At 37.6% G+C, this 23,516-nt stretch overlaps 1 non-coding gene across 1 annotated transcript; it reads left to right on the top strand.

The window, feature by feature from the left end:
• Nucleotides 1-826: 826 nt before the first annotated feature.
• LOC141682097 (small nucleolar RNA R71) lies at nucleotides 827-933 on the top strand. The gene has a single exon (XR_012559499.1). It is a non-coding gene; the product is annotated as a small nucleolar RNA R71 (small nucleolar RNA).
• Nucleotides 934-23,516: the final 22,583 nt, after the last annotated feature.

Here is a 23,516-nt window from a genome sequence, read left to right as displayed (position 1 = left end):
CTTCAGCCTCAACTTCAGAATCTAGAGCCTTGGCTTTTTTAGGATTCGCAACCTTACCAGACCTCAATGTAATTGCCTTAACATGCTCCTTAGCTTCCTTCTTTCCTGTCACTTCTGTATCGCTCGGAAGCGTATCAAGCTGATGATTTAGTATTGTATTAGCAATTTTCCCAATATGATTCTCCAAGGTCTTGATGGAAACAGCTTGGCTCTTGCACATGAGCCTCAACTCCTCCAATTCAGATTTTTCATTAGCTTGCGGTAACTGCTGAAGTTGAAGTTGTTGCCTATGGGAATATTGCGGTTGCTGAAAACCAGGAGGGTTATACTGCTTCGCTGTATATGGCTGATAAGATTGTTGCACCATATTCTGATTGTTGCTCCAGCTGAAGTTAGGATGATTGCAGTTATTCGAATGATAAGTGGCTGGAGCTTGTTGCTGTGATCTCTGAAAGTTGCTCACAAATTGAGATAATTCGCTAGAAATAGCACACTGCTCAGTTTCATGTGCCCCCGCATAAAGTTCACAAACACTAGTGATTAGATTAACTCCATAATTAGTCAAAGAGTCCACTTTCATAGCCAAAGCTTGAAGTTGAGCAGCTATAGCAGTAACTGTATCCACTTTCAGAATTCCTTGCTACCTTGCCTTGCAACTTTCTTTGCGTAGGATTCTCGGTATTCATTAGCTGCCATTAGCCCAATCAACTCATAAGCTTCATTATAGCTTTAAGCCCATAAGGCTCCACCAGATGCTGCAGCGAGCATAGGTCTAGATTATGCGCCTAAACCATCGTAGAAACAGTTTATAATCATCCAATCAGGCATGCCATGGTGTGGGCACTTCTTTAGAATCTCCTTGTATCGATCCCAAGCCTCACACAGAGATTCTCCAGTTTGCTGCGCAAACTGAGTAAGAGCATTCCTAATTACAGCAGTCTTTGCCATAGAAAAGAATTTAGTGAGAAATTTTTGAGCAAGGTCCTCCCATCTGGTGATAGACCCTGGTGGTAGAGAATATAACCAGCACTTCTCTTTATTCCTCAAAGAGAATGGGAATAGTCGCATCTTGATAGCATCTCCAGTCACATCTTTGAACTTGAAAGTGTCACAGATCTCGATAAAATCCCTGAGGTGCATGTTGGGGTCTTTAGTAGGGGAACCCCCAAACTGAACTGAGTTCCGTATCATCTGAATCGTGCTCAACTTGATCTCAAAAGTGTTAGCCGTGGTGGCTGGTCTGATGATGCTTGACTGAATATCATTGATCTTCGGCTGAAAATAGTCCATCAAAGCCTTAGGATTATCTACTTGATCTCCCATCTCTAAAAAAGCTGGTTCTTCGATTTTCTCTTCTTCTTATACCATCTCTTCGTCCTCAAAATCTTCCTTTCTCTCCACTACAACTTCTTCCTCGTCTTTATCCAGAATTCTCCTATGAGCTCGCGAACGTGTATGCATACACGATCGCTAGAGTACCTGAAACACGTCAAGGAAAATAGTAGGTAAGTAACAATGTCCGAGTCAATGAACTTTAACGATCACTGATGACAAACACATAAACTAAAAGTTAACACTGTAGTCCCCGGCAACGGCGCCAAAAACTTTTCAGGACTAAACACGCGCTAATATTCACTAAAATATACGCTATCACAAGTAATATAAAATTATTTCTAGTTCGTTCCCACAGGGACTAGTTTAGGTTAACTTAGTGATTTATGCACTTATGCAACAATGATATGGCTATTATTCAATGCTAAGACGATAACAATTTGAGTTTTGATTATAACTAAGAATTAAACTAGCAATTATAACTAAGAGATTAAAGAGAGTTGGATATTTTATGACACAAACATGGGATTCTAACTTCATTTAGTACTTCATTCAATATCCTTATTGATCTTAACCTTAGCATGCAATGGTGATGATACTAATCAGATAACACGAAACTGCTAAACGCCAACTTTTATTGCACGAATAACATACTACCAGATATCCACAAAAGAGATAGAAGCTGAATAGACACCAATTATATTGAGACCCTATATGTTTATAGAATTTGACAACATCATGGCTTAATGCACAAGTTATCTATCATGATTACATAGGGCAAGTAAGATGGTAAAAATTACCTACGAATCATGCATAACAATAACACATGAACCTATGCTAGCATGGCAAGTTCTAAATCCTTAAATTCACTGTCGCTTTATTAAAGATTAACACGCTATCTTATAAGTTCGCGATACTCATAAGACGAATAAGCACAACCAATACTAGGTTATCATACAATCACCACATACTAAGGTATCGAACAAATTAACTAAAGAAATCCATAAATAAATCCGCTAGAACCCCACGATAATGATTAGCCCATAGTCGGACTCATCATTAACATGGGTTTCAATGAAAGCATGGTACAATAAACATAGTCTTTATACTGAATAATTAATAAACCAAGTACGGAACAAGAGTATAGGTTCACGAATAAGAAAACTAGCATCCAAGTTATAACTTAGAACGAAGAATCACAGTAAAAACTAGAACTTCTTCGCCTTCATTAAATCGTGCTAAAACGGTCTTCTTACACCTTGTCCTTGTGCTCTGATATGTCTCCTTATAAAAAACATCCTTTATTTATGTATATATAGCAGCCCATGCAAAGTTCTCCAATTAGAAGCCAAGTAGAATCAGGATTCAAAGTTCCCGACCCGGCGCGGCCGCACGCTTAATCAGCACGGGCACGCTGTGTCTCTGAAGTTTGGGCGCGGCCGCGCACTTGATCAGCGTGGGCGCGCTAGCCTTCTGGAGCAAAATCTGATTTCATTCTTTTCTTGCTGCAATGAGTTGGTTTCCTGAGCTTTATTCCTTGGACACCATCCTAAAACCATAGTAGCATCAAATCAATGCTAATTCACCTGATTCCTGGATTAATGTCTGAAATGCAAAAACACTAGAAAACACATTAAAACACCAACAACTTGAGTACAAAAGCACCAATTCAAAGCTTAATGGAGCGTTATAAAGTGTCATAAATGCCACTCAACAATCATCTACATAAATATGAACAAGTATACTAGAGCCATTAACATATCTAAAGAAAAGAGTTTTGTCAACAGTACCTCTTGTGAAATGATTTTCTAAAAGGAACTTTGACAAAGTATCATACCAGGCTCTAGGTGCTTGCTTCAATCCATAAAGTGCTTTTAAAAGGTAGTAGACATAATCTGGAAAGTTGGAGTCTTCAAAACCTGGAGGCTGACTGATATAGACTTCCTTCTCCAAATCTCCATTCAGAAATGCACTTTTGACATCCATTTGATAGACTTTGAAATTGGCATGGCCTGCATAGGCTAAAAAAATTCTGATGGCTTCAAGTCTTTCAAGTGGAGCAAAAGTCTCATCAAAATCTATTCCTTCTTGTTGATAGTAGCCCTTAGCAACCAATCTGGCTTTATTCCTTATGACTATGCCATTTCCATCCATCTTGTTTCTGAATACCCATTTGGTGTCAATAGAATTCTTGTCTTTAGGTTTGGGTACCGTCTTCCATACTTTATTCCTTTCAAATTGGTTTAGCTCTTTCTGCATAGATAAAACCCAATCAGGATCCAACAAAGCTTCTTCTACCTTCTTTGGCTCTTCCTGAGATAGAAAGTTGCTGAATAGATATTCATCTTGAGTTTCCTTTCTCGTTTACACTATTAAAGATGCATCACCAATGATTAATTCAAATGGTGATCTTTAGTCCATTTTCTTTGTTGTGGTAGATTAGCTCTAGATGAAGAGGCCTCATAATTGTCTTGATGAGTGACTGAATTTTGATTTGAAGAAACTTCCCCTTAGTTTAAGGATCTTTGATTTGAGGTTGGAGTTCTTTCAGTTTGAGATCTAGAATGACTTTTAGCTAGTGTTGAGGGTTCAACTGATAATGAATTTTGTCTTCTGATAGATGATATAGTTTTTCTGTCAACGGATGAGGCACCATATCTTTCGACAAATATAGAATTTTATGCTTCATTTGTTGATCTTCCTGCATATTTCTTAGAAGTTTTTCTTGATCACTTTCATCATCACTGTCATCACAGTTCATGTCAACATTGTCAAATTTGAGGATTCTATGGAAACCTTCATCTTGTAATATTTCAATCTTCTTATCATCAAACACAACATGTACAGATTCCATAACAATATTGGTCCTTAAATTGTAGACTCTGTATGCTTTTCCAACTGCATATCCAACAAAGATACCTTTATCTGCTTTGGCATCAAACTTTCCATATTGCTCAGTTTGATTACTCAGAATATAACATTTGCAGCCAAAGACATGAAGAAAGTTTAATTTTGGCTTCTTGTTCTTGAACAATTAATAGAGAGTCATGCATTTAGCTTGATTGACCAAAGAAATATTTTGAGTGTAGCATGCAGTATTGACAGCTTCAGCCCAGAAATATATTGGTAACTTTGATTCCTCTAACATGGTTCTTGCAGCTTCAATTAAGGACCTATTCTTTTTTTCCACTACTCCATTTTGTTATGAAGTCCTTACTGCTGAAAACTCATGCATGATTCCATATTCTTCACGGAAGAACCTCATTGCAGAATTCTTGAACTCAGTTCCATTGTCACTCCTGATTCTTCTAACCATGAGACCAGGATGATTATTGACTTGACTTATGTGATTGATAATGATTTCACTCGCTTCATCTTTAGATTTAAGAAAATGTGTCCAAGAGAACTTTGAGAAGTCATCCACAATCACCAGGCAAAATCTCTACTTTGAAATTGACAACATATTGACTGGTCCAAAAAAATCCATGTGCAACAGCTATAGTGGTTCTTCAATTGTTGATCCAAGCTTCCTTTTGAATGATACTTTAATTTGTTTCCTTTTTTGACAAGAATCACACAATCCATTTTTTGAGAACTCACTAGGTTTTTCCTGACTAGTTCATTCATAGTCTTGAAGTTCATATGAGACAGCTTCTCGCGCCACAACCAACTTTCATCTTGACTTGCTTTGCTGAAAAGACAAGTTATAGATACTGCATTAGGTGAGTTGAAGTCAACTAGGTACCCATTTCCTTTTCTCACTCCAGTGAGAACCACTTCATTTTTTTGCTTGCAGGTAACAACACAGGCTTCGAAATTTAAGGGTATAGAGTTGCCTTTGTGACATAGTCGGTCCACACTCAAAAGATTGTGTTTGAGTCCATCCACTAGAGCAACTTCTTCAATGATGATATTGTCTTTTGAAATCAAGCCGTATCCTACAGTATACCCTTTGTTGTCATCTCCAAAAGTAATACTTGGGCCAACTCTCTCCTTGAACTTAGTGAGCAGGATAAAGTCTCCAGTCATGTGCCTTGAGCATCCATTGTCTAGATACCATAGACTCTTTATGTTTCCTTGCACACATCAAAATCATATCAAGTTGATTTTGGTACCCAAGTTAACTGGGTCCTGCCTTGTTAGCCCTTTTCTTAGGTTTCTTAGGCTTTCCACCATCAGACTTAGGTGATTGAAGATCAACCTTAGTCCTAGGGGATTGACTGTGAATCCCTTGATCAATTATAGAATTATTATGCATAGTTTGATTAACAGGATATTGCATAGATTGTGCAAATATGTTATTCCAGTAAGGCATGCTAAATGACATTTATGACATATTGAATGCAGCATGATAAGGATTTTTTGCAGATGGAATATTAACAAATTGTGCATTTAAATTTTATGCAGGCATAATAGGCATGATATTCACTGGTTATGTGGGCATGCTGGGAAAAGAAGGAGGTGCAGACATGGGTGTAGGCATAACAGATTTACAATTAGCAGATAAGCGATTAACACTATCACACTTCACACAAATTTTTCTAGGTGCATACTTATCAGGTGTGTAGTTGTTATGTTTGTTAATTCCTACTTTCCAATTCCTGTTGGTTTTCTTTTCGAATCTGCCTTGACCTCAATTTTCTCCAATCTGACACTTAACTGATTCATTGACAGATGCCCCACATTAACTCTCTTTATTTCCTTGACTCGACTTGATTCTCCTATAACAAAGTTCTTAGAAACTGATCCATATTTCTCATTCAGCTTAGCTAGCTTGGCTTTGCTAATTGTCTTCTTTTTTATCGATGAATAAGCTTCATTATATGTCGACTCTACATCTGTTAATAAGCCATCAGTCAATACAGGGTCCAGTTTCTTCTTGTCCTTTTTCCAGGCTTCTACACAAAAAGACTCGATTACTAGAACTTTGGAAATTTGGGCACTTACATTCCTTGATGATTTTCAAGCATTGATCACCTCTTTCTCACGTTCAAGCTTTCTTAAAATTTCCTCTTTCTTCAAAGATTCAGTCAATTCATCCTTCGCAATCTTGCACTCTATTTTCAGTTTCTCAAACTCCATGATTGAGTTTCTAACACAGAATTTCTCTCACTTAAAAACAAATTATTATATTTAATTCTATTATTTTCTTTAGTGAGTGATTTAAGTGTAACACGCAAGTGATATAATTGAGTAGACATGTCATTTGTGGCATCATTATACTCATCTTTAGAAAGGTATGCTACATTTGTAGTGATTACCTGATTGCTTGAGGAACTGACTTCTACTTCATCTGATTTGGCCATTAGGGCTAGGTTGACATAGCTTATTTCTTCATCTTATCTTCCCCATCAGCTGCCCAATCCTTTTCTTGAGTCAAGAAAGCCTTTTCTTTTTGTTTGAGAAACTCAAAATATTTCTTTTTATAATCCACTGGCTCAAACCTCCTTTTCTCAGAATTAGGCTTTCTGCACTCATTAGCAAAGTGACACTCAAGCCACACTTGAAACATTTAAATTTTGAATTGTTCACCATGTTTCTGTTGGGCTTGGTTGCTCTAAAATTCTTTTTGAATTTGAGCTTGGCAAATCTTCTTGATAGGAAATCCAGATGTTCATCTATGTCCTTCATTTCATCCTAAATAGGATAATCTTCATTCTTAGCCATTAGCCCATTTCCTTTGCATTCACAAACCCTTAAATTTGGTGCAGATTCCACAGCTTCAACCTTCAACTCTTTTCCTCTCTCTTGTTCAGCTACAGGTGCAACAGATCCACCTTTCTTCCTTCCTTTCTCCAATAGCTCATCCTGCTCTATTTCGAGCTCATAGGTTTTTAAGTTACCATATAGTCTCTCTCGAGTAAATTCTTTATACTCTTGAGAATTTCTGAGAGAGACTGTCATTTTCTTCCATTCTTTTGGCAGAGAACTCAGGAATTTTAGATTGGAATCTTTAGTTCGGTAGATCCTCCCATACAACTTTAAACCATTCAGCAGTTTTTGAAATCTACCGATGATATCACTCAGTGACTCACCATCTTCAAAATGAAAATGTTCATACTATTGTATGAGGAGTTGCATCTTGTTTTCTCTGACTTGCTCAGTTCCTTCGCATAATACTTGAATTTGGTCCCAAATTTCCTTGGAAGTATTGCAGTTGATAATTTTGTCAAACATATCTCCATCAAGACCGTTGAATAGAATATTCATGGCCTTTTATCTTTATGAACTTGCTCAATGTCTTCATCTGTCCATTCTGACCTTGGCTTTTGGACTGTTTGCTCATTTTCAACAGCTCCTTCAACATCTGTTGTAGCTCTACGAGGAACATGAGGACCTTTCTCTATGCAGTCAACATATCTTTCATCTTGAGAGAGTAGATGAAGGTGCATCTTCACTTTCCAGTGATGATAATTGTCTTTATCCAGAAGTGGGATCTTCACTCCAACATCCTTTCTACTCATATTGTTAGTGTTTTTTTATCTTTAAACCCTAAGTATGTCAAGGGCTTGCTCTGATACCAATTGTTATTCCCTAACAAGCTAACAACAGAATTACAGAAAGGGGGTTGAATGGAATTCTTGTTTCTTTTGGAAAATTTAAAATCTCTTTACGAATATATATAACAGTGTTTGAATAAGCTAGGTGTGGATAAGAAGTTTTCAAGTATTCAAAATATAAAGTAAATAAACAAAGTTGTTTAAAAGCTTTCTGGTGGATTGAAATTTCCATCATAGATATATATAAATGTAGAAGATCTTTGTGTTGCAAAAGCACACAACTGCTTACAAGATTTCTTACAAACTGAAATTGAGAGTGCTAAAAGATACATCTTACAAATGCTCTCTTTTTCTTGCTTGTGCTGACGGTGTCAATCAATGATTAACTCTTTGCTATACTTGGTTTATATATCATCAAGTTACATTTGTAATAAGATGAAACGTAGATCTATTATCTAGGTCTAATCACATGTTTGTTCATTTCTCTTTCCCATGCAATCCAGATAGATATAGCGTCTTTGAACGTCCCTATTTTGCATAGAAATGGAAATGCTTCTTGATCTTCATAAACCTGATTACAGGCTGCCACATTCCTTTTATATACAATCAACTCATGTGACTGTCTAGTCGCTTTCAACTGCTATTTGTATCTGTTATCCGTTGATACCGAGCTTGGATTATCTCTTAAGTCTCTTAAGGATCATCCATTGAAAGTGCTTTGAGTCATCCGTTGAGTGCTTTCCAATTTATCCGTTGATAGTATTTCCTTAGCAGTTGATACTCGTTCACTTATGCAGAATTACAAGGCATCATCTATTTTCAATTAGCCAACCTATTTTGCATATCTTTCTTGTAGTCAACATGACTTGGAATGTATAACAACTTCTAAACCTCTAAGATATTACAGTATACAGGAATGTGCTACAGACTTATTTGAACATAAGCTACTTCATCACTTGATGGCTACAAATTTCATTTTACTTATCTACTTAGAGTGTTTTGTCAAGTTATCATCAAGCACATAACATATTCCTAACTGGACATGATGTTAGGAAATGTTTAGAGAAAATGGAAAAATTAAGAGAAAAATTCAAAGTGACCAATTATAATTGAAATTTTATATTACATTCCCTTATATTTTATTTTTGTCGTGCTTTACATTTATAGTAGTTCTACATTATTTTACTAACATAAACTTCTTCTCGTGTGTAGGTGAAATGGCCAACACTTTGGATGACGAGTCTGTATCTCACGTTATCAACTCATTCTCGGACTCTAAGTTGGATGATTGTTTGTCACCAACATTTAGCGAGTTGGATGTAGTCGCTCATGAATGGAATGATGAAATAGCACGGTTGTACGAAGCACCTCCCTAAGCGAAAGAAGAAGACTCGGAGTTGTACCTGCCCGAGGAAGAGGCCTGCCGTTCAAGGGTTTGGGCCAAAATATGCCATTGGTGTACCCTCCCTTGTAAGTTTTAAAGAGTGTGGGGGCAACATGCCGCCTTATTTTCTCCCCATTTTGAACTTGGATAGGTAGTCCCCTGATGGTCCATGGAAACTATCTGAATGGGGTGGTGGTGAAATTGTGGAATGTGTTAGGATCGTGGACATACGTATGTAGAAGCCTCAGGAGGGTGCCAATTGGGACCAAATACGCATTGAACACGTTAAGGGTTGGGTGTCCCGCCTACATGGTGACGATACAACCGCATGATCTTGGGGGCGTGCAGCTTGGAGCAAATTCACTCTATACGACGAGTTGAGTAGCATTCCCGTCACCATATGGAATGATCACCAAACACATGCTGAAGTCACTACCGGTATGCTCCATGAAGGTTGTATTGTTGTGCTCTATTGGGTATAATGCTTCTTGGAAGACGACGCCCCTCCCGGAATCTCCACACACTGATTATCGGGCAGCTTCTCTAACATTTTAGAGATATTTAGTTAGTTAGGGCTTCTCGTAAGAGAATATCATTCTTCAAAGTATTTTGATGTATTTTGATGTAATGTTGTCAAACTAGACAAGTTATGCCCTACTTTGGATTCGAATATGTAATTTCTACTCAGTCATCAATCTAGTACTTGAAACCTAGTTATGTGGGAGCACAACTTTATTTATGTGATTTAGAGTGAAATGCACATTTTTGGATTTTTTTTTCTTAAAACATAAAAAAATGTTTCATGGTTAGGTTGTTCATGCATGGGATTTACATGCAAAGTTGGCAAAATGACAAAACAAAACTAGTCACTCTAGTAAAGTAATGGTTAATTTTTGTATTAGTAAATGGCCTCCTAATAAGTTTTTTATTTTATAATATGGTTAAGGGAGTTAAAAATATAACTACTCATACCAAATTTGAAGGAAAAGGGGCATATTTCCGCGGAAAGCAATAACATTTCCGTGAAAATATCCGCGGGAATAACAATTTATTTTATGGAAATATGCCACTTGTAATGGCACATTCCCACTATTTAACAGGATGCCAACCAAGCTACAACATCATAACAACATTTCTACAACAATTCAGCTGTAAAAAACAAAACAAAAAAGACCAAAATTAGGCACCCCTCCAACTATGGGTCCAAATCGCCAAAAAATCCAAAATCTTAAAATTTAAAGGTTCTCCAAACTCTTTCAAATTAATACACAACTTCAAGGGCGCCATTCTTTACACGAATTAATAAAAGGGAGGGTGGTATTCACCCAAAAAATTAAAATACCAAAAAAAGGGAACAAGGAAGGGACACGGTCGATAAACGACTGATATAAATAAAAAATTGTCACTTGACATTAAACTGAATATAAAGTATATGACTAAGTTTGAATGAAATGAAACAAGTTCAATTAAACTATATAACTAGACAAATGATTTAATGGCCGCTCATTTCCATCATCTGGCTCATGCGATGAGTTGGTATGGGCTTAGCCATCCCCCTTTGAAGCTCCTTCAAAATCCTATAACGAAAAACCTCCATGTTCGAAGCATCCCTATACAATATGGAGAGGTCATATTATTGCAAGGTGAAGTATATATACTTGAACATGTAAACCCCCATAATCTAAGTATTTACCTTGCTTCGGCATCGCATCCTAAACATGCATTAAAGGCTCTTCATTCGAGACATTTACACCCTTGCCAAGATAATGAAGCATACTCCCAAGAACTGTAACCTAACACACGACATAAAAAACAACAATTGACATAATTAATAAGGAAATGCTTGAATGTTATGATATAAGTAATGGTAGAGGAACTAGTACCATGCACTTTTCTTTTTAGGATATTGAGTGTTGTTGTTCATAGGATCAAACACCATCACGCCCCATTCCCTCATAGAAAATACCATAAAAATTCAATGATTCCCATTCATATTCACAGGAACAAATATGAAGTCCACCTTGTTAATTGGTGGAATTCTCCCAAACCTCCCCTGGGTAACAAAGAAATGCATGGTCTTTTCAGAATAGGGAGATGAGTAGTCCACCTTCTTTGCCAAAGTCATAAAAAGTGGATCCATGAAGTAGAAAGAAGGAATCCCCATATACACGCCCTCTGCAGCTATGGCTTTCTCACGATCATGCAACAACCACTGCATACATTATAACACAACAGTTGTAAAATATGGAAATTTCATTATGAAAGGAAAAGAACTATATAAATTCAAGAGGGTTAAAGATTGTACCATGTAAGCGTATATGATCATGTTATCTAGCCAAGCACGGGGTTGAAAACTCTGCATATCATTATCCTTCAATGCCCACATAAGATCGTGGCTAACACGAACCCCCACAAGCAAACCTCCCCATCCCCAATCCCTCATAATAACAACCATCTTCTCCCTCCTTATCCTTTTATTTATCTCTCAGCTCTCTTTCATAATATAGGGGACATCCATCTTCAAGGACCTCGAAGAAGGTGACCATGATGCAAATATAGATGGTTGTGCAGGGGCATGTGACACTTGTTGAGACTGCTGTATCATGTTAATGATATCTGGCTCCGGGCTCCCTCCAAGTTTAGGCCTCATCGCCTCAGGAGACAAATGAACATGCTCAAACAATGGAGCCATATATTCCGTACCTCTAACCTCCTGCGTGAATCGGTAGTACGAATCCATAAACATAGGGGCAATCCTACTAAACTCCTCGTGATACTCAGTGGGAATGGTGGTATCTATGCACCGTGGACATGCCAACCGCTTTTGTATCTATATGGCAATTTGTGGAATACAATTACATTCTATTAAAATGCAAACTATTATAATGAAAATGATGACAATGTTAAAAGCTATGGAAGTACAATGCAAACAATAAAAAATATAAGGTCAAATGCATAGGAGTTGTTTAACAACTCAGTAGTGATATACTATGGCTCTGGCACTGGCACTGGCTTCCTCACATGCATATGTGCTATGTTTGAGAACCATTACATGTAGCTCATGTCGTTAACTGAGTCTGACTGCTGAGCCACTACAACTTCCAGGTGCTGATTAAACGGGTCCACTCACCAATCTATGCAAACCATATAGCCCGTCAATTCTAGGGATTGAACGAAATCATAGGCCTCCTATACTCCATTATGGGTACCGGAAACCGTGGGATACGCTTTCTCAACCGAAACTGTCTCATCACCCTATCAGAATGCCGATACTCAACTACATAATAACATACTACTTGAACCATGGCAACTGGCAAGCCCAAAGAAACGAGCCACCCAATATTTTGCAGATATATCATGATCCCCATCTAAAAATGAATCTTCCTCTACCTTGGGAAAGTGGGCGTACGGCGTCCACGTCACAATATAAGAAGCAATTCCATCAAACTCGCCTCTATAACATGGAAAATTATGATGAGACATCAGTCTACTAATACGCCTACTGGTTACCCATTTCCTCTCAGCTGCGACAACAATCCCCTCCTCAAGAACATCCCTAACCTGCCCATTATCCTTTCCTCCCTTTCCCCTACCCTTAGCCTTAACCTCCTTCACCTTTTTTCCCTAAACCTCCTTTACCTTCTTCATCTTCTTCCCATTCTCCTCATTCACCCTCCTTTACCTTCTTCCCCTTTTCCCCCTCTTCTCCTAAGGCTCATCCTAAACCTCCGCCTCCTACTCCTCGACCACCTTTTCCTCCTCATTAACCATATCATCAACTAACCTAGCCCAAAAGTCAGCAACTGGATATGAATCCCTGGTAGGACCGGGAAAAGGTCTTTCAATCAAGAACCGTTCATTTGACCATAACTGCAATAACCACGTACAACAAGCAATCCTTTTTGTCCCCTTTTGTGATGCATGCTCCAAACCCCTATACTGATATACAATAACTGCAGAACCACAGGACCATGTAGGCACAAGCCTAATCCTGTGGAGGTGTCTAATGTACCTCGGGTGCACACCATTACTACTAGTTGTAGGAAACAAAACAAAACCAACAATCACGAGCAAGTACGACTGTGTGTGGATTGAAATCCTCCTCGGATCAGGACCCTAATCAACCAACCCATAAATCTGATACAACTAGGTGTCCTTGATGTCTCCTCTAGGGAATGCCACCTTCACTTACTCATTTATCAGTAGCTCAAACCGATTCCTAGAAAAGTACCGCACACTACTATAAAGACCGTCCCAACCTATCAGACGCCCAGTAATGGGTAAAGCCAAGTTATAGCCAACATCCCCGAGGCTCACTGTTAGGGCTAAATACGCGCTAATAATTCGCGCAAGTATACGTGATCGTAAGTAATATAGAATTATTTCTAGTTCATTCCCACAGAGACTGGCTTTGGTTGACTATGTAATTTATGCACTTATGCACCGATGAGATGGTTATTATCCAATGCTAAGACGATAACAATTTGGGTTGATTATAGCTACGAATTAAACTAACAATTATAACTAATGAGAGTAAAGAGAGTTGTATATTATATGAGACAAACATAGGATTTTAACTTCATTAAATACTTCATTCAATAGCCTTATTATTCTTAACCTTAGCATGCAATGGTGATGACACTAATCAGATAACACGAAACTGCTAAATGCCAACTTTCGTTGCACGAATAACATACTACCAGACATCTACAAAAGAGATAGAAGCTGAATAGACACCAATTATATTGAAACCCTATATGTCTATAGAATTTGACAACATAAAGGTTTAAAGCACAAGTTATCTATCATGATTACACAGGGCAAGTAAGATGGTTAAAATTACCTATGAATCATGCATAACAATAACACATGAACCTATGCTAGCATGATAAGTTCTAAATCCTTAAATTCATTTTTGCTTCATTAAAGATTAACACGCTATCTTATAAGTTCGCGACGCTCATAAGATGAATAAGCACAACCAATACTAGGTTATCATACAATCACCACATACTAAGGTATCGAACAAATTAACTAAAAAAATACATAAATAAATCCGTTAGAACCCCACGATAACGATTAGCCTATAGTCGGACTCATCATCAATGTGGGTTCCGATAAAAGCCGGATATAATAAACGTAGTCTTTATACTTAAATAACAAAACCAAGTACGAAATAAGAGTAAGGTTCACAAGTAAGAAAACTAGCATCCAAGTTACAACTTAGAACAAAGATTCACAAGTAAAAATAAGATATTCTTCGTCTTCGTTGAATTTGTGCTAAAACGGTCTTCTTACGGCTCTCCTTACGCTCTGGTACGTCTCTCTCTTGAAAACGTCCTTTAATTGAATATATATATATATAGCAGCCCATGCGATCTAGAAGTCCTCCAATTGTAATTAGAATAGAATCAGGATTCTTTGAATTCACACCAATGCGGCCGCGCGCTAGCACAGCGCGGGCACACTGCCTTTCTGACATCCTGGCATGGCCACGCGCGTGACTAGTGCGGGCGCGCTGTACCTCTGGAAAAACTTCAGATTTTCTTCTTTTCCTTGCTGCTTCGAGCCGGCTTTCCACGAGCTTTTATTCCAACACCATCTTGACACCAAATTAGCACCAAAATAATGCTAATTCACCTGATTACCTAGATAATGCCTGAAATGCAAAAACACTAGAAAACACATTAAAACACTTAACAACTTGAGTACAAATGCGTCAATTCAAATCTTAATAGAGCATAATAAAGTGTCATAAATGCCACTCAACATACCCCCAAACTTGAGTCGATGTTTGTCCTCAAGCATAAACAGACTCAAAGAACAAGAAATAAAAAAAATGCATGAATGCAACTAAATGAATGCAACGATCCCAATAGAATAACTAAACCAATCAACAAGCAACATCTCAACAAATGCAGTTACTCGCTTAAAGATTAATCAAATCATACAAATCAACTTACAAACTAGAGACGTGCGTGTGTGAAAATGCTTACAGTTATACTATCGCAACTAGATCAATAATCATGACTCACTATTCATCAAGGCAATCGTAAGGTTATAAATAAAATAAAAAGCTATACTCAAAATAAATTATAACACATCAATTCTTATATTGGAGTTTTATATGGATTCATGCTTTTATTCAAAAAAAACTACACACATATGCTTATTTGATCGTGCAATGAGTGAGGTCCACAAAAAACTTATACAATAGTACCCATGCAGTGAACGTTAGGTTAGCGGATCCCAGACTATAAAAGCCTTAGGTCACTAGGCACAAAGTCCCCTAAGAACTTAATAACTCGAGTACTAAAGAGCCCACTCGTGATCAATTATACATAACACTTATTCTTTTATTTTCTTTTCTTTTCTTTTTTCTCTTTTTTTCGTTTTCTTTTCTTTTTCTTTTCAATTTCTGAACGAGTGTGTTTCGCTCCATCTCGTTCAACCCTAGACTACTCATATAAATATAAGCCGGCTACTAGCCATTTGACACCTAGCCACAACAACTAGCAATGAAATCCATTTTTTCTTCAATTTCTAAAAATCCATGTTATTTTTTTGATTAAGAGAATATCCTAAATTTTAAATATAAACAAGCGATTAAACCTCGAAAAACAAACAAACCATGATCATGATCTAGCACTTAAGTAATCTATAAGACTTAGTGAAATATAAGTGTCTCTAGCATACAAATCAACTTAATACGACTTAACATCTCTAAATACGACATCACTACACTAGCATCAATATCACAAGTCAACTGAAAAAATCATCTAAGAGATCATGTTATAATGCAAATACAAGAACTATATGAACATACTAACATAAAAACTACCAAAAATAAAAAAACTACATGGAAAAATATGCAACTATATGAACTAAACTATCATGAATATGCAAACTATATGCAAAAAAAACTACATGGCAAAATATACAACTATATGAACTAAACTATCATGAATATGCAAACTATAAGCGACTCACACAAAACATATTCCTTCAACTACTACCCCCAAACTTAAAATATTCACTGTCCTCGATCAAGGTAATAGTAAGGAATTCAGGCATACATAATCAGAATCAGGCTCCTGACCCTTAACGGGTGAAGTATCAGGTGTGTCAGGAGGTGGATACATGGAATCCTCACCAAATACTGGCCACTGGATATCAACACCGGTGGCTCTGAAAGCTGTCCCCAATGCCTGGGTGAGATCTCGTGCGAACCTGCTTTGGATGTCATACATCACATCCATCCTCCTAGACAGATGCATATACTGCGTTGCTCATGCCAGCTCCCATATCAACTCATTCCTCCTCCTCATGTGCCTGCTGCAATGGCTCTGCCTCATCTCCTAGCTAAGATCTCCATGTAGTCCTGCCCGCCTGAGTGGCCCCAGTAGCTAGCCTCCCACCAGGTAGGTGGTCAACAGTGTAACCAAGCCCCTTCAGATCGGGCTTGCCTCTATCCCATTCTTGCATCGTAGCCAAAGTAGTGTTGTCAATAGGAGCACTCGGGAGCTGCAACTACTCGTGTGCGGGCCAATGAATACCAACTGCCACACACAGCTTCGTCACAACGGACGCATACGGAATAGACCCCGTGGTACTCCCCCTCAAGAACTTCAGAATCCCCTGATAAATTACCATCCCAAGATACATATAATCGCCCTGAAGAATGTCCCACAACAGCCGTGCACGCTCCACAATAATCTCATGCACATGTGAAGATGGCATGATGTTGGCACAAATAAACGCATTCCATGCACGGGCAAACCTGTTCATGCTGGAAGCCGGGAACGTAGAATACTCAGTAGTGCCCCTCTTGATCTTCCAGTGAGTATCGGGCTGGCATAGTATAGCAACAATAAGATTCAGATCAAAATCCTTTGGAGTCTTATCGTTCTATGTGTCTTGCCCAGGCTTCCTCGCAAGCTGTTCAATCACCGTCCTGATAGCCTCTACATTGTACTTCATACTCCTCCCTCGAACCACCGTGAAGCCATTCTTCTCGGCCTTGGCGTTCGCAGAGAAATCGCGAATAACACTCATGGGCACTGTAACACCCCCAAATCCGGGGTCGGGGATCCGGGTTGTCACGAGTTCCATTTCCCTTAATAACACCCAATCTTAATAAACAATCAACTACTCTGTACTGTGACCCCACAATAAACACACACACCACAAGTTATAGTCTCAGAGATGAATATCCAAAAATAATCACAAGTCGTTTTATTCCACAATTATATGCGAATATACCTTAAAAGGTTTATGAATAAATTTACATTTCTTTGCCATTATTACAATTCATAAATATACATAATCTGGTACATCAGAAGTTGAAAGCCTAGCCTATTGGTAGTTCCTACCTCAGCTATAGCGACATCAACGCCTATAGGAAACTGCGGAACGTTTCCTATCTGCTCGCGAATCGGGAGCTTGGTCATGTTCATCTTTTCTATCTGTTGTTGTGTGATGAAAGAAGAAAGCAAGGGTGAGCAGCAAGCCCACCAAAATAATATGTATAATGATTAACAATATATGAGCCTTCTCATAGTATTCATGAAAGTCTTGGTTAAAAGAAATGAACCAAGTTTGATATCTTAATGCGATGAAGTCGCAAAATATTCAGTATATATACATATATACTTTTCAAAATCTTGGAAGTCCTCTTCCATGCATAATATACACAGAGTTCCAGTGTATAACTGTATAAAAATATCGTTGTAAGGTGATCTCATATATCTAACCTTGTCTCAACGTTTTTCTGAAAATCTTTGTCATGCATAAGATAATCATTTACTAGATATAAGTTTAAAAGATGAAGTTACAAGATACTCCAATATACTTATATCTTTTCCAAATACTACTTGAACTACCACCGTTCAAGTTATAATTAGTTTCAAAAGTTCATCACGTAGATGAGACTACAAGACCAGATTTGAATAGATTAAATCTTTAAAATATCATCAAAATAAAATGAAGTTACGAGATACTTCATTTGATGCAAACATCATTTTGAAAACTTGACCCTGCCAACACTCAACAATCGCCCAACCGTAGCCTTTCTATCGAAGTGCTCTGGGTAGTGTTGCAGAAATATCCAATTGGATGATGAACTCATTACGGGAGTTTGCCGCGCCAGGAAGACCACTTACGATGATCAGTCGTAGTAGTGCAACCCCACCATTTTCTACATGTAGAGGAGAACCTGTCGGATTTACTTGTCAACCGAACACTGAACTCCTAAGGAATGGACCGCCTTAGCGGAACTTCCAGGCCATTTGGGCCAATATAATAAGGCTGGGCCGGCGCTACTCGGCCACTTACGCCACTCCTAGTTCAGATGAAATCCATGACTCTGAAACGTAAAGCTTGTCCCCACTTTCCCCAAGTAGAAACTTGTTGATACGGCTCCACCAAGAAGTCGTATCTATTTGGAAAGGAGAACTCACCGATATTTCCCAGTCGATGCCTGTTAATGGATTAACTTGTTCCAAGAATTTTACTTCCCGAGTGTTGGGTAAGTAATCAATTCATTTATCAAAACAGCAACCTTGTTGCGAATATAAAACACATCACAGAGCCGGATCCCTCAGGTTTTGAGCGAGTATTTAAATCCCCTTCGAAAGGAGGATCTTAAAAAAAATGAGTTTTGGGATCCGCTCTAACTTTTAAAAAAATCATTTTGAAGACTCGCAAAACATTTTTAAGAATGTTTGGAGTGAAGCTGATTTAATGAAGTAAATCAGTCCCCAGAATATTTAGAAAATGTCTGAATATTATTATTTAAATAATATTCCCATAAAGAATAATATTTATAAAATAATTGAAGTAGAAGTATTAAAACTTATACTTGAAATGAATAGCAAATTATCAAAGATATACTTATACGAAAGTAATATCTTTATTTGAATAATCAAAAGTAAGTTTGATTATCGACACCTTATTCTTTAATACAATAAAGAATATTATTAAGTAATAAGCGGAGTCATAATACCTCGAATGAATACTATAAATAATATTCATAAAATAAAAGAGTCATACATCCTCAAATGAATATCCAAGTAATATTCAATAATAATATAAACTGAGTCATAAGCCCTCGAATGAATATTCAAATAATAAAATAAACTGAGTCATAAGCCCTCGAATGAATACTCAAATTAATATTCAATTAAGTAAAATAAAGGTATCGAATAAACCTTATTCGATCCATAGTTTTAAAAACTATATCCATATATATAAATATATATATATATATATAATATACTCGGGAATATCGACTCCCGGTTTAGAAATATGTTCACCTTTTATCCCCTATACTAAGGGTATACGCAACTACTTGCTTATTTCTAGCATAGGTATTATGCAACTATAAGCATTGAAATCAACAGATAGATAACCAGATTACGAAACAGACATGCATATATACCATATCAGCATGCTCCAATATATCGCAAAATTTGCTAATAACAATCATGCACTATCACAAGATAATGCGTATACATATATTTACATCACAACAACAGTATATCGGGTAGAAAACTTGCCTGAGCGACTGGGGGTTACGAATGGCTCGGGACGAGTCTGGTAACCTATAAACAACAAGTAAGTTGGAATTAAACCAAAGTCACTTGTAAATCTATACTCTAACCAACTCAGACTCTAACGCTCGTTTTGCGCTTACTGATTCTCTTAAGTCACTCGAGTACCCTCGGCTCCACCATTTTTAATAATTTAACCATTACGAGTTTTAAGGCGATTCCTTCGCGAGTGTCTTACCAACTGCCTAAAACTCTTACCATAATTGTTTCATACACTAATTAACCCTTTTTGGTCTTTAACCTATGTTTCAAAGTAAGGCGAGGGGAAAAGTTTCGTTCGCGAAACGCCGTTACTTGAAACGGTCGTTTCTCCTAAACCGTGCATCGGAATCGAACGAACTACATATCAAAACGAAGCTCGTAACATGAGCTATCTAAACATGGTAGTGGTCATAATCTAGCAGGGAGTTCTCGGGTCCAAATGTTATGAACAAAAGCAGTCTAAAGTAAATCAGACATTACGATGGCTATGTTTACGCGATTACCAATGTTTAAACTACTCCAATTAACCACCAACCAACTCATAACCATCAATACAACAAAACTTCACCTAAACCATACCACATCAGTCCATAATCTCCAAGGTTTTCAACTCAAACAACCACAATCAAGACCTATGAACTATAATCAAGCTTCAATTACCAAAACACTTCCAAATCAAACCAAACTACTAATAATCACAATCCATGCTTCTCATTTCACAAAACCAACCATTAAACTTACTAACAAATAAAGCAAGGGCTAGGGTTTGAAGTTTATACCTTCCTTGGGAGGTTTTAAGTTGCTAGGAAGCCTTAGGGAGCCTCCTACAAGCTTGATCTTTCCAAAGAAATCAAGAACACAAAGTTAGGCTTTGAAGTTTCTAAAAGTCCGATTTAAAGAACTGTAAAAATGAGGGTCTTACCCTGATTATTTGGACGAGACTTGTGAACAATAGTTGTAGGCCATCTCAATACCTTTCCAATGAGCTATAGAACACAATATTTGAGTGAGAAATGAAGGAGATACAGAAGTTTTAGTGTTCTGGTTCTGTTTTGGCCGAGAGCATGAAGAACAATGCCTTGGTTTCTTTTTGATTTTGATGAAAAATGATTTGCTTGGCTTGGTTGGTTTGATTTTTGTGTTTGTTTTAGTAAATTACCTAGTTGCCCTTGATTTTGTGTGGTTAAAAAGCCACCACATCTCCTTCCTTCCCATGTCATGCTTGTGTCATCCTCATGATGTCATCCTCCCCTCCTTGTCCTCTTCTCATTGGTTGGGTGACATCATCCTCTCTAATCCCTTTGATTAACTTCCTAATTGTTTGCCTAATGACCGCTGATCTGTTATACGGTTCGCTTAACTTTCGTTTTCGTTTATCGTTTGAAGGATCATACCCGGGATCTTATTACTTAGGTTCCCTTAACCTTTCTCAATATATTATATTCCTTTTATGATCCTCTCCTATAATCCTTTAATTTAAATCCTTTTTATCCTGTTACCTTTTTCTCAAATCTTTCTGTATCTAGTGTATTTCCGGGAAAAATCAAAGTGTTCGGATTTGGATTCTGACGATCTTTACATACACTTATATCCCATATAAAGTACTAATAAAATCTCAGAATATCCATATCAGAACCCCTACATAGTGTGGCATGAAAAGTTTTCTCATTCAGCAAAAACACTATTCATAAGGGTTTCAAAAATTTCCCAAAAATTGGGGTTATTACAGTCTCCCCTCCTTAAAAGGATTCCGTCCCGGAATCAGATAGAAAATGAATAGGGATACTCTCTTAGCATTGCACTTTCTAACTCTCGAGTAAATTTTCCCACATTGTGGTTCTACCATCAAACTCTTACTAGTTTGATAACCCTTCTCCTAAGCACTCGTTCCTTTTTACTCTATACCCTTCCTGGTTGCTCCATATAGGTTACGTCTTGTTGCATGTCTATGCGCTCATATGCCCCTACTTGTCTGGCATCCGAATTACACTTCCTTAACATTGATACGTGGAACACGTTATGAACTTGCTACAGGTTCGGGGGTAGGGCTAGCTCATATGCTAACTTCCCAAACGTCTTAATATATCCAAGGGTCCAACAAATTGTAGACTTAGCTTTCCTTTCTTTCCGAACCCCATCAATCCTTTTTCAAGGGTTTCCAAGGGGATACCTATAACATTACTAGGCCCCCTATTTCATACTCTTTGTCCTTTTTGAGTCAAATCAGCATACCTATTATGTCCATCTTGGGTTACTACCAGCCGTCCTCTGATTAGATCTATTATATCCCTGGTCCTTTGGACTACTGCGGGTCCGAGCATCTTGCGCTCTACAACTTCATCCTAACATAAGGGAGATCGACATTATCTTCCCTCAAGGATCTCATAAGGTGACACCTCGATAATGACATATGATCTATTGTCGTGATATAACTAAATCCGCGTTAAGTGATCATTCCAAATTCTTTCAAGTCTATTGCACAGACTCTCATTATAGCGTTTAGCATTAGAGCTTTTGCTTCTCAATACCCATTCTTTTCGAGTTCGTAATCGCTACTACCTTCCGTTCCTAATATTATACTGGTTATACTTTTGCTCGTTAGTGTTCTATAACCTTTTAATAACCACGTCAACCTTAGTATTACGAATGTGTTCCCATTCTGAATACCACCATAACTTTACTACTCCTTTTTCAGCTATTTCTATTTTCGAAAGCATAATCCTTCATATAGAAGTAAAAGAATTTATTGAGAGATCACTATGATCATGAACACTTGTTATCTCGCATAGTTAGTACAGAAGGTGGCCAGCCTTTAGTACTTGACAAGCAATTAAACAATAGTTGGTATCCTACTAGGCTTCTATCACACAGATAGACAGTCATTCGGCAATACCTCCCCTTCTGGAAGGGTTGTTCTTCTCAACTTACATGAAATGAAAAGAAGAGAAAAGAACGAACTGAAGAGAATTGTATATATAAAAAAAATATACTGCCACAAAATATCTGGCTTGGAACCTACCTCTGAACTATAGAGGTTTGTCATAGGAGAACAAAACATATACGTATTTATATCAGCATCAAGTATTATAGCATCGTATTTCCCATGCCTAAATATTTCTATTCTGTCCATCATTCTATGGACCCATGCTCTTCCTCGAGCTTATACACAATCACCTTTGAAACTCCCTCGATTTCGAAAATCGAACCTGGGATCTCATTTTAGACATCACCGTTACTAGAGTTCTATGCTTGCACCGCAACCTTCCTCATATAGTAATACGACTCTCTTTTCATAAGAGGGAATAAATATTCAATAGGTAGATACTCTACTTAATTAGTCTATCAATGATAACGTATACACTACCACGACCCGTTTAGTGGTACTCAATCTCAACATCCATTCCAATACAACTCTCACGGTTGTAATCAGCTCGTTACTCGCAGAATCATTGCTGCCTTACTATGGTCCACCACTGACCCACTGTCATCATTCACTTTCCATGAAATCTTAATAGCTAACCATACGGAGTCCATACATGTCGTATCAAATCCTTCTAAGGAGGTAACATAATCACCATTTCTGATTCATGAAGAACACTCCTGATCTCAAAGGTTCGTTTAGTCCTTTTGAAACATGGTCCAGGCTCATTCTCAAGATAGTACCTTCTAAGATAGATAGCCCGCTCATGGCGATTACACGAATTAAAC

This window comes from Apium graveolens, chromosome 8 (assembly GCF_009905375.1).
Source record: "Apium graveolens cultivar Ventura chromosome 8, ASM990537v1, whole genome shotgun sequence".
Lineage (NCBI taxonomy): Eukaryota > Viridiplantae > Streptophyta > Magnoliopsida > Apiales > Apiaceae > Apium > Apium graveolens.
This window is presented reverse-complemented; position numbering and strand designations above follow the sequence as displayed.